Below are 13,976 nucleotides of genomic sequence, written 5' to 3'. Positions count from 1 at the left end.
TGAGGTGGTATCTCAATGTTGTTTTGATTTGCATTTCTTTATGGCTAGGGAGGTTGAGCATTTCTTCATGTGTCTATTGGCCATCCTTCTTTCCTTTTCGGAGAAGTTTCTCTTTAAGTCTTTAGCCCACTTATTTATTGGGCAGTTGTTTCTTTGAAGATTTGTTGTTGGGAGATTTCATTTTTTGAGTTCTAGGTATATTTTGGATATGAGACCCTTGACCGTTGTATGGCTAGTGAAGATCTTCTCCCAATCTGTGGGCTTTCTATTGATCTTGGTAGCTATGTCCTTTGCCATACAGAACTCTGCAATTTCATGCAATCCAATTTGTCCAACCTTTCTTTGATTTGTTGTGTTTCTGGGTCTCTTTCAAGAAAATTTTGGCCTGTGCCAAGGAGACCTGTAATGTTTTCAGAGTGTCTGCCTTGACTCCGAGGTCTTTGATCCATATGGAGTTGATTCTGGTGCAGGGTGATATATAAGGCTCTAGCTTTAGTTTTCTACAAGTGATTAACCAGTTTTTCCAGCACCATTTACTGAAGAGGCTGTCTTTCTTCCATTCTAATTTTTTAGCTCCCTTATCGAAGATTAGATGTCTATAGGTCTGTGGGTTCATTTCTGAGTTTTCAATTCTATTCCATTGGTCTGAGGTCTGTTCTTGTGCCAGTACCAAGCTGTTTTGATTACTATGGCTTTGTACTAGAGTGTGAAATTTGGTATTGATATTCCTACAGCACTGTTCTTTCTAAGTATCATTTTTGCTATTCAGGGTCTTTATTGTTTCATATAAATTATTGGCTTGCCTCTTCTATTTCCTTGAAGAATGAGGTTGGAATATTGATAGGTCTCGCATTGAATTTGTAGATAGCCTTGGGAAGTATTGCCATTTTCACAATTTTGATCCTTCCAATCCAGGACCGTGGGAGGTTTTTCCACTTTCTAAGTTCTGTTTTGATTTCCTTTTTCAGGTTTTTAAAGTTTTCATCATAGAGGTCCTTCACTTCTTTGGTTAATTCCTAGATATTTTATTTTTGTGGGGCTATTACAAATGGAGTTGCTTTCCTGATTTCATGCTTTTCTCATTGTTGGCATAATGAAAAGCCATTGATTTTTGAGGGTTAATTTTATACCCTGTTACTTTGCCAAAGTTTTGGATTAGCTGAAATAATGTGGGAGTGGAGTCCATTGGATTCTTTAAATACAAAATCATGTCATCTGCAAAGAGGGAGAGTTTGACTTCATCTTTCCCTATTAGCATCATCTTATATGGTCATATGTATACAGCTTTTGACCTTTTCTGCTTGTCTGGTAAGATTATCCAAGACATATGCTAGTTATTGTAAATAAAAGAAAACATGGGACCTATGTTTCTTTGGGTCTGGCTTACTTAAAATAATTTTTTCCAGATTTTTCCATTTCTTAACAAATGGGGCGGTGTCTTTCTGATGGAGGCATAGAAGTCCTGTGTGTGTGTGTGTGTGTGTGTGTGTGTGTGTGTGTATCACATTTTCATGATTTATTGATCTACTGAGGGACATCTCGGCTGGTTCCATATCTTAGCTATGGTGAATAAAACTGTGATAAGCATACTTGTGCTGGTAGCTTTAGTATGGCCTTGTTTGTGATCCTTTAGGTAAATGCCCAGAAGTGGGATTGCTGGGTCATAGGGGAGCTCTATGTGGAGTCTTTTGAGGAAACTCCATATGGCTTTCCAAGTGGCTGAACAAATTTACACTCCCACCAACAATGCAGTAGGGTTCCCTTTGGCCACATCCCCTCCAGCATCTGTTGTTATTAGATTTCTTGATTATTGCCATTCTAACAGGGGTAAGGTGGAATTTCAATGCTGTTTTGATTTACATTTCATTTTTTTCTTTTTCTTTTTTTCTTTTTATTTATTTTTTATTGTGAAAATACTGTACAGAGGGGTTACAATTACTTGGACAAGATAATGAGTACATTTCTTATCAAGCATTGTATCTGCCTCCTTTGTTTCCCCTTCCCATCCCTTCCCATCCTACTCCCAACCCCCCCACCCAATTCTCCCCACGCCCCTACCAAAGTTGTAAAGTTCACTTTCCACTTTCCACATAATGACTTGTACTTCTCATTGTTGCAACGGGTCCACCTGTATCCTTATTTAAATGACTTGTTTTGCCCCTTCCCCTCCACAAATTATACCAACATCAAATACAGTGAAAGCAGGGGTTATACTGTGGCGGAGGGCGGGGAACATACAAAGCAACAAAGAAGTAATCTTATAGATGCATTAGAAAAAATCGCATGAAAGAAAAAAAAACATTTGAATACATATCTTAGGGTTCATTTCCCTAACATCACCTTATCTGACCTTTTCTGCTTGACTCAAACATATAAGGGAAACCATGGGACCTATGCTTCTTTGGTCCTGGCTTACTTCACTTAATATAATTTTTTCCAAGTCTTTCCATTTCCTAACAAATGGGGCAATGTCATTCTTTCTGATGGAGGCATAGAATTCCATTGTGTATATATAACACATGTTTATTGCAGCATTATTTACCATAGCTAAGATATGGATTATTTTTGTCAGTAAAGAAAGATGAATATAGAGCAGTGGAGGCAATGCAATATCTAAGAGAGTTTTTTCACCATATCACAGCACATTGGGTCTATGCTTGGAAACACAGAACACATCAGGCCTTGGTTGTACTGAGAGGGAAATGAGCTACCTGGTTCTGTATGACACTATCTACTCAACCCAATAAATCCTCTAAATTGGATATCTCACTATCAACCTGTCAGAAATTGATTATGACAACAAACTTAATTACATTTCAATTTTTAAGTTTTTGTACAGGTACTATTTAAATCAGTTTATAAATGCAGTGATCTTGATCAATATTGCTCTTTTCATCATTTTCCCCCTTTCCTCCAACCCAATCCCTCCTAATGACCCAAATTTTGATGACAAACTTTTAACTGACACAACTAAAAAGTAATTTTTGTTTCAGAGTTTGCTTAGATGGTATATACAACTGAGGAAAAGTGACTCAGGTGGTGATCTTGACAAAACTCAGGCATTCTGTCATGTGGATTTCCAAATATTAAACTGAACTTCAAAATTCATGGAGAGGACAGAGAAGTTAGGGTTACAAGGAAGCAGAATAAACATGGACACTTCAGGTTGTAATGATTAGAGGAAGGATAAACCACCTAAAGTGTGGACAAACACAAGATATGAGATTGCTCAAGGAAGTGCCAGAAAGCATAGGGCTGTCCCTTAGGGTCCAGGGAAAATCCCATGATGATAGTCCTGGTTAGGGCCCACTGTGCTCAGTGACCTATCTTCCATCTCTCCCAGAAACTCTGGAGTGCATCATTCCAGGTTAATGTCAGGAAGAAACCATCTTATTTTCTAGGATGTTTTATCTGGATTTATTAACTGGAGCTGCTTGTTTGAATCCTGTGATCTCTGGAGAGCAGAGTCAGGACTTTGGGTAGTATTAACTGCTCCCAGTGGTGATGGTCCTTCATATATCTCTGTAATGCAGACCCAGTGTAGGTATCTGTTGACATACTTTATGCTGTCACTAGAATAACCTAGTCTAGAATTGGAATCTTTGATACAATGGTAGAAATTCTCTAAAGCCTGACTTTGGAAATGACTACAGAAGAAATTTTGGTGTAGGACCTTGACTTTCTGCAAAATTACATAACTCATCCCATTGTTAGTGATTGTGTGAAGAGTCTAGGGTAGATGTGGATCAAAGTCATGTTTCACTTTTCTCTCTTCTCAGGACAGAGGAGTTTTTACAAGAAACTGACACTAAATATCCTCTCATTCACCCCTTGAAGTGGCTTTTGAATGAGGTATAATCAGTAAAGGGAGAATAACGAAAGTGCTGCTCCTGACTGTGATCTTGAATGAAAAAGAGTTTTTCTATTACATCTCTGGGCTCACATGTTTCCACATTCAAATATATGTGTGAAAAAGACTTGTGTCCAACCCAGATTAATTTCCCAAACCAAACATAAACTTTCTTGTGCATAATCTCTAGCATAAGTTTTGAAGTTTGGCAACTGCAAAGGCAGGGAAGGGTAGGTATTCTGGGAAAGATCATCTTTAAACAACAGATCAAGACACAAAGCATACTCAAAGCCCACAGACACAGGAAATCATACCATTTTGCCATTAAAATGTAAAAAGAACAAAATAGAACCCTCACACATATTTACTTTTTGTTTTTGCTTTCTTTTGTCTCCTTCAACTTCCCAAGCAGAGGATATAACCTCAGTGCTCATAAAAACCTCTCTTATTGGAGCTTATCTAGAATACAGTTACCTACCCTCAATTTCACCTACTGCTTCCAATAAGGAGACCACATCTAGAAGAAAATCAGTAGTCAGTGTAGTTTACTCCTCTCTGATTACATCAAGTGAAGGCACACTGCTTACACAAGATTGATCTTGTTTTTCCTCTGGATGCTGCCTAGAGCCTCCTTGGCAATACTTCTGTACTAGCAAAATTATTTCTGTTCCTCAAAGGCTACCTTCTCCTTCCTAGCAAAACAGTGTCAATGTTCTAGAATAAAGTCAGGGGAATACTTTCTTAGAAATTTATGAATACATAGCACTTTCAAAAGTCACTCCTGAAGCCTGGAATTATAAAAAAGAAAATACTACAAGGATTAGAACAGGCTTTACATAGGTCTGTTTTGTCTCACTGTTTTAGCAAACCAGATAGAGAACAGTGTCCAGTCAATGGTTACAACCAAAGCTGCTCCAGAGGACACCAGTAGAAAAAGGCAAGAGAGATCTTCTTGAAGAATGTACTCCTCAAGAACATTTTGATTGTCAAATACATTATCTTTAATTCAAGGAGGAAAATGGATGCTGAGGGAAGTGCTTCTACTATGCATTTTATAATATGTGCAAGACTTTTATTGTCCTAGACAGCCTCTGTATGATTTTGTAGGAGATTCTCACTGAACATCACTGCATTATAGAAATTACATCTTTCAAGGAATGTCCATTCTAAAGCAGAGTGAAACCAGAGCTTCATTGCTACTATATAAAAAATGTACTCATTATCTTGCACATGGAATTGTAACCCCTCTGTATGATATTTTCACAATAAAAATCTTATTAATTAAAAATTACACAGAAAGGTGCTCTTACAAAGCCAAATTCATGGTATTTCTTTATCTCTTGTGTAGCATCTAGGAAGAAACAGAGTAAATGTCAGTATGTTGGCAATTGAGTTTTCTTGTTGTGGACTTGGGGCTGGAGTATATGGCAGTAGGTTGATGATAAACATGGACTGAGCTGTTGCACCAAAATGAAACATAGAAGCTTTAAAATTTCAATTAGTGCACTCAAAATGTGGTTAGGAGCACAATATGAGTCAATGAAGAGGCTCATAATTCCTCTCACATGTTTGAAAACTCATCTAAAGTACTAATGTTTTCATGATGTTTCTAAATTTCATTTACAGGAACCAAGTTATGGTGTTCTAAGTAGAAGTGGAAAGCTTTTTTTCCTGTCAAGAACCATTTGGCAGTTGATAACATCATTCTTGGGCCACAGAAAATTATCAATACACTTGGATGGCAAGGCGCATACATGTCTGCGTGTGTGCCAAATGATTTCTCAGGCTTTATTTGGTCTGAAGGCTGTATGTTTTCCACTACGTCTGGTAGATTTCTCATTTGATTGAAAACCATTACCCATGAAGTAGACTTCATCCCAATAAATATAATCTAAACCATTTATCACTGATTTTTGTTGTCAAGGTAATCAGATACTGTTTTGACAATGTTGAATAACAGTCAACTATTACCTATTTCTTTGTAGGTCATGAGGCTTGAATTCTAGATCTGAACATTGTCCCTGAACTCTTTTTGTTCAAGGTTACTGCTCTACCACCTTAAACAACAATTCCATTTCCAGTTTTCTGGTGGTTAAGGTGGACATAAGAGTTGCATAGAATCTGGGCACCAGTGGCTCATGCCTGTAATCCTAGCTACTCAGATCTGAACTACTGAGATCTGAGGATAGTGGTTCAAAGCCAGCCAGGGCAGGAAAGTCTGTGAGACTCTTGTCTCCAATAAACCACCAGAAAACTAGAAGGGGTGCTGTGGCTCAAGTGGTAGAGCACTCCTTGTGTGGAAACGCTGAGGGACAGCACCCAGTCCCAGAGTTCAAGCCCCACATGGACCAAAAAAAAAAAGTTGCATAGAATTTCCAACCTGAGTCGGCTTTGAACCTCAGTCCTAAGATCTTAGCCACTTAAGTAGCTAGTATTACAGCTGTAAGCCACCAATGTTTGGCACATTGCCTCTTTGATTATGTCCTTGTCTCAGCATTATACACAAATCTCTTGCTTCTCTGTGGTTTTTATTTGCATTGGATGCTTTCAGACATACAAAATAGTGTTTTGTAGGTCACTTTGGTTTGAACTCAGGCCAGCATTCTACCACTTGAGATACATATCCCAAACCCCTTTTACTGCAATTATTTCTTTAGGTTGGATGTGCCCATGTCCAACATTTTTGTTGCAATGAAGCCTTGCTAATGTTTTCCCTGGGGTGGTATAGAATGATGAGACTATCCCTGCCTCATTAGCCCCTATGCCTGACACAAAAAGAATTTCAAATCATCACAGTTTTTTTTTGATCAAGTGAGATACTTCTAGGTAACTTAACAGATGTCAATAAAGGCCTCATTTCTTTTGCCATCATCACAAAAGGTAGCACACAGAAAATAACCATAATAATTATTAATGAAATGTAGGAAGGAGGAGCTAGGCAAAAAAGGCTAGGGTAATAAACTTTTTTTTAATTTATTTATTTATTTTTTATTTGTGAACATACTGTACAGAGGGGTTAGAATTACATGGGCAGGATAATGCGTACATTTCTTACCAAGCATTGCAGCCTCCTCCTTTGGTAGGGTAATAAACTTTTAATGTTGTCTGAGCATCTAAAAGATTTAGTTTTGCCCAGAGTTCATATTGAACTGAGGTGAAAGAAAGTCAGCTGTGGGTGACATAGCTTGTGATTTTGTGAAAGGTAGACCTTTGCACGGATTTCCTAGAAAGAAAAAAAACATGAAATGAACTTCAAAATTCATAGAGGGGACAGAGAAGTTAGGGTAAGATGTGTTATAAAGAAACAGAATAAACATGGACACTTAGGACTGTGATGATTAGAGGAAGGATAAACCACCTAAAGTGTGGACAAACACAAGATATGAGAGTGCTCAAGGAAGTGCCAGAAGGCGTGGGGCTGTCCCTGAGGGTCCAGAGAAAATCCCATGATGATAGCCTTGGTTAGGGCCCACTGTGTTTATGATCCTTGTTTCTGTCTGTTCCAGAGACTCTGTGATGCATCATTACAGGTTAATGTCATGAAGACATCAGGATTCTCTTACCATCTTGCTCTCTAGGATGTTTTATCTGGATTTCTTAACTGGAGATTCTTGGTTAAGTCCTCAGACCTCTGGGGAACACGGTCAGTACGTTGGGTAGTATTAACTGCTCCCAGTGATGATGATCCTCCGTATATCTCTGTAACGCAGACCCACTGTGGGTGTCTATTAACATACTTTATGCTGTCACTATAATAACCTAGTCTAGAATTGGAATCTTTGATACAATGGTAGAAATTCTCTAAAGCTTGACTTTGAAAATGACTACAGAAGAAATTTTGGGGTAGGACCTCTGACTTTCTGCAAATTACATAGCTCATCCTAGTGTTAGTGATATGTGAAGAGTGGGTGGATTCATATCAAGTCATGTTTCACTTTCTTCTCCAGACAGAGGAGCTTTCACAAGGAGCTGACTCTAAATATCCTGTCATCGATCCCTGGAAATGGTCTTTAAATGAGGTCAATCAGAAAGTGGAGAACAATGAGAGTGCTGATACTAACTCTAATTTTGACTGAAAAAGAGTATTTCTCCTACATCTCTGGGCCCACACTAAAAGAACATTGTGCCCAGGTTCAAATGTATGTGTAACAATGAGTGTGCCTAGCACATTCCATCACAGACTAATTCTCCAAACTGAACATAAAAGTTCTTGTGCATATACCCCATGGTCTGCTCATAACCTGCAGTATAAATTTTGAGGTGTGGCAATGGAAGGGGCAGAAAAGAGTAGGTGTTCTGGAAAACATCATCTTTAAACAACAAATCAGGAGGCAAAGCATGCTCAGAACCAATAGCCACAGCAAATCATACCATTTTACCATTAAACATAAAAAGAACAAACGACACCAACCCCACAGGTTTCCTTTTAGTTTCTGATTTCTTTTGTCCTCTCTCAGACTCCCAATGAGAGGGTATAATCTTAGTGCTCCTGAAAACCTCTCCTATTGGACCTAACCTGAAATACAGTTACCCATCCTCAATTTCACCACCATCATAGAAACTTCCAATTCTACCACCTCCACCAAGAAGCCCACATCTGGAAGAAAATCAGCAGAGTGGTTCACTCATCCCTGACTACACCAGGTGAGAAGGCACACTGCTTACAAAAAACTGGCTTTGTTTGTCCTCTCTCCTGAGGACACTGCCTAGAGCCTGCATGACAGTAGTTCTGTACTAGCAAAATCATTTCTTTTCATCAAAGACCCACTCTTCCTTCCCAGCACAACACAGAAAAAGACTTTTCTATACTGATCCCAGGGGGATACTGCCTTAGAAATGTGTGAATATGTACCACTTCCTCTAGTTGCAACTGATGCCTGTAATTATACAAACTAAAAATATTGTGAAGACTGGAATAGGCTTTATATTTTACACAGGTCTGTTTTCTCTCACTAGCCTAGAAACACAGAGAACCATGTGTCAGTAAATGGTCACAACCAAAGCTGCTCCAGAGGACACCAGTAGAAAGGGCAAGAGAGTGCTTCTCTTGAAGCATGTACTTCTAAAGTACATTTTTATTGTCAAGTACATTATTCTTATTTCATAGAGGAAAATTTATGCTGAGGGAAATGCTCCTACTATGCATTTTATAATGGGTGCACAGAGTTTGTTTTGATAGTCTCTGTTGATTCTGTAAGAGATTCTCACAGCATCACTCCACTGTAGAAATTACATCTTTGAAGGGATGTCCATGGCTAATTGTTCTTTCTAAAGTTGAGTGAAAGTAGAATTCATTGCTACTATCTAAGACACAGAAAGATGCTCTTACAGTTCAAATTTGTGGTATTCTTTTTGATCCTTTGTGGTATCTAGGAGGAAACAGAGTAAATGTCAATATGTTGGCAATTGAGTTTTCTTGCTGTAGATTTGGGGCTGTAGATTATGGTAGTAGGTGAATAACAGACATAAGGAGAGCAGCAGCAAAGAAATGAGACATAATTGCCTTGGACTTGCAAGTAATTCACCCAAAATGTGGTTAGGGGCACAATATGATCCAATGAAGAGGACATAATTCCTCTCACGTGATTGAAAACTCTAGATCTAAAGTGCTGTTTTCATGACATTTCTGAATGTCATTTACAAGCACCAAGTTATGTTGTTATAAGCAGTGGGGAAACGTTTGTCAAGAGCCATCTGGCCATTGATAACATCATTCTTGGGCCACACAAAATGATCAATACAGCTAGATGGCAAGAAGCATCCATGTCTGCACACATACCAAATGATTTCTCAGGCTTTTTATATGGTCTGAGGGCCAGATATTTTCTACTATTTGTCGAAAATTTCTCATTTGATGAAAAACCATTACCTATGAAGTAGACTTCATTCCAGTAAATATACTTATCAAAGCAATTTATCACTAATTATTGTTACCAAAATAATCAGATATAGCTTTGACAATGTGAAACACAACAGTCAAGTACTGCTTCTGTTTGTCAGTCATGGGGCTTGAACTCAAGGTTCTGGGTACTGTCACTAAACTCTTTGCTCAAAGCTAGTACTCTACCAATTTGAGCCACAGTTCCACTTCCACTTTTCTGTTGTTTAAACTGAAGGTGAGTCTCAAAGTATTTCCGGTCTGGGTTGTCTTTGAACTATAATCCCAACCTCTCAGCCTCCAAGTGTCCAGCTTATTTCTTCTTTGTGTCTTTGTTTCAGCATTATACATGTACTCTGTTGTTTCTCTGTGGTTTTTATTTGCATTGTTATGTTTTCAGATGTACACAACAATTGTTTTTTGGTTACTTTGATTCCTTGGGTTTGTATCAAATATACAATACCATGTTACATAATATGATCAAGTTATGGAGAATCCTACAATCTGGTCCAGTGAGGGTTTATTCTTTCCTTCTGCCCATTTTAAATCCTCCAAGTTGCACTACCTGTCTATTAAGATCAATTGGTTCTGTCTAAATTGTGACTCCATTTATCAGTGGATAGGATTCACATTTCATGAAATTTTCACACTTAATTTTTATTTATTTTTTATTGTGAAAATACTGTACAGAGGGGTTACAATTACATGGGCAAGAAAATGAGTACATTTTTTATCAAGCATTGTAGCCTCCTCCTTTGTTTCCCCTTCCCATCCCTTCCCCTCCTCCCCTCGCCCCCCCCCACCCAATGCTACCCACCACGCCCCCACCAAAGTTGTAAAGTTCGTTTTCAACATAACGACTTGTACTTCTCATTGATGCAACAGGTCCACCTGTATCCTTATTTAAACAACTTGTTTTTCCCCTTCCCCTCCACAAATTATACCAACATCAAATACAGTGAAAGCAGGGGTTATACTTGTGGGGGAGGGACATACAAAGCAACAAAGAAATAATCTTATAAATGTGTTAGAAACAATCACATGAAAGAAAAAAATGTTTGAATACATATCTTAGGATTCATTTCCCTAGCATCACCTTATCTGACCTTTTCTGCTTGACTCAGACATACACTAGAAATTGCAAATAAGGGAAACCATGGGACCTATGTTTCTTTGGGCCTGGCTTACTTCACTTAATATAACTTTTTCCAAGCCTTTCCATTAAATGAAGTTTTTTGCAGTAAAGACAAGTCTAGGAAAACATTCTATTATGTCATTAATTTTATGTAAAATATTTTAATATTTAAAAATGCAGATAACTTGCCAACTAAAAATGACCAAACATCAAACTGGATGTTTCTTTCAATCCTTCCATTTCTATGTCACTTTGAATACACTGACCTGGTGGATGTATCAAATCACAGTGACAGCTCACCATGGAGGAGAAGCATGGGCTAGGGACTAATGTTATTTATCCAGATGTTTGAGCCTTACAAAAGTAATATATCATTCTAACAACCAAAGAAGTACTTCAAATTTTAGCCTTCTATATTTAAATTTTTAGCATTTTTTGTTTGGATTAGTATTTTTTTAAATAGTTTAAATGTGTTTTATTATTGTTTTTTTAATTTAATTTAATTTTATTTGTGAACATACTGTACGAGGGGTTACAATTACATGGGCAGGATAATGCGTACATTTCTTACCAAGCATTGCAGCCTCCTCCTTTGTTTACCCTTCACATCCCTTCCCAGCCTCCCCCTCCCCCCCAATCCTAATCCTTCTCCTTCCCCTCCCCTTCCCCCCCCCCCCGCCCCGCACCGACGTTGTAAAGCTCGTTTTGGACATGACAACTTGTACTTCTCATTGTTGCAACAGGTCCACCTGTATCCTTAAACAACTGGTTTTTCCCCATCTCCTCCACAAGTTATACTGACATCAAATATAGTGAAAGCAGGGGTTATACTGTGGGGGAGGGACATACAAAGCAACAAAGAGATAATCTTATAAATGCGTTAGAAACACATGCATGAAAGAAAAAAACATTAAAATACATATCTAAGGGTTCATTTTCCTGACATCACATTATCTGACCTTTTGGATTAGTCTTTGAAGACATCATTCTACAACTTACAGATGTGGGCCATATTGTACTACAGAGTCACTTGTACCTCCCAAAGATCTATGAACTGGTCAGAAACATCAGGGTATATTTAGGTGCATATTATATGAATGAAGATGCCAAAGTCTGTGTGAAAAACTATTATTACGCTGGTATATATACTAATACAAAGCAACTTAAATTCATGGCTAGTGACTCTTTAGGATAGTACACTTCTAGGCTCCTATAGAGGACTGGTAAAGACTCTGCACTAGGGTTAGTGAGCCCATTAGAGCCCTAAAAGAAGCTCAGAGCAACAGCAAAGGTATACACAAAAGGGCTCATGTTTTGTCCTTCTACATACTAATTCAGGAGCTTGTGTCATTTATATTGGTATGTGAGCCTTTGCACCTGGAGAAGTGAGGAAACAAACCAAACTCCAGGTACAATTCTGATGTCCTCTGGACATTGTAATGTATATTGAGTCTGTGTAAGGTGTGTGCTGTTTTCCAATGCCTGAATTCAGTGATGATATTTTCAATCACTGTGTATTTCCATGAAAGTCTGAATAAATGAGGAAAAAGAAAGATTTTCCAAGAATATTCTTATTAGGGGGTAGATGTTTTGAACATAACATATAATTATTAAAATTTAAGTACAGATGTTTACATTACTTATTTTAGCCCATAAATGGATACTCAACTACCTTTATTCTGAGGATCTTCTGATGAAAACAAGCTATTAAAAGAATGTGATCTACCCTAAAATACATGAATTAAGTAAAAATTATAAGGTAAAAAGGAAGTATCAATGGGTTTTGCCCTTTACAGAGGTCATAATAGTCTCTACAGAGCATCCCCTTGCATTTCAAAAGAAGAGCAGCAGCACAGTATCTTTACAATAATTTTTTCTTTTTTAATATATATTTTATTGTAAAGATACTGTACAGAGGGATTATAGTTACATGAGTAAGGTAATGAGTACATTTCCGATCTCCCTCTCTTTTTGTTTTTCCACTACCATCCCTTCCCTCCCCCCAACTCCCCAACTCCTCTCTCCCTCACCCAAGTTGTAAAGTTCATTTTCAACATTGTGTCTTGTACATCTCATTAATATAATGGGTGCAACCTGTATCCTTATTTCAGCATTTTGTTATTTCCCTTCCCCTCCACAAATTAGACAAATGTATATACAAGATGCAGGACACCAGAATTAAATACAGTGAAAACAGGGATTATACCATAGGGGAAGAACATACAAAAGAAAAAAAATATCTTATAGTACATTAAAAACCAACAGTGACAAAGAAAAAAAACCTCTTGTGTCCCTATCTTGGTGTTCATTTGGCTTAGCATCATCTTTTAATTTTTTATTGTGAAAATACCATACAGAGGGGTAACAATTATATGGGTGAGATAATGAATACATTTCTTATCAAGCATTGTTGCCTCCTCCTTTGTTTCCCCTTCCCATCCGTTAGTATATCCCACTCCCAACCCCTATGCCCACCCCCTCCCACGACAAAAGTTGTAAAGTTCATTTTTTGAAATGATGACTTCTACATCTCATTGTTGCAATGGGTCCACCTGTATTCCTATTTCAACTATTTGTTTTTGCCCTTCCCCACCATATATTATACCAACATCAAATACAATGAAAGCAGGGGTTATACCGTGGGGGAGGGACATACAAAGCAACAAAGAAATAATCTTATAAATATGTTAGAAACAATGGCAAGAAAGAAAAAAAAATTTGAATACTTATCTTAGGGTTCATTTCACCTGACATCAACTTATCTGACCTTTTCTGCTTGTCCCAGACATATACTAGTTATTGCAAATAAAGGAAAACATGGGAACTATGTTTCTTTGGGGCTGGATTACTTCACTTAATAAAATTTTTTTCTAAGTCTTTCCATTTCCAAACAAATGGCGCATTGTTATTCTTTCTGATGGAGGCAAAGAATTCCTTTGTTTATATATACCACATTTTCTTGATCCATTCATATACTGAGGAGCATCTGGGTTGGCTCCATATCTTAGCCATGGTAAATAATGCTGCAATAAACATAGTTGTGCTGGTAGCTTTAGTATGGTTTTGTTTGTGATCATTTGGGTAAATGCCAAAAAGTGGGATTGCTGGGTCAT

The sequence above is a fragment of the Dipodomys ordii genome, unplaced genomic scaffold (genome assembly GCF_000151885.1).
Source record: "Dipodomys ordii isolate 6190 unplaced genomic scaffold, Dord_2.0 Scaffold141, whole genome shotgun sequence".
In the NCBI taxonomy this organism is placed as follows: Eukaryota; Metazoa; Chordata; class Mammalia; order Rodentia; family Heteromyidae; genus Dipodomys; species Dipodomys ordii.
Note: the sequence above shows the minus strand (reverse complement) of the source record.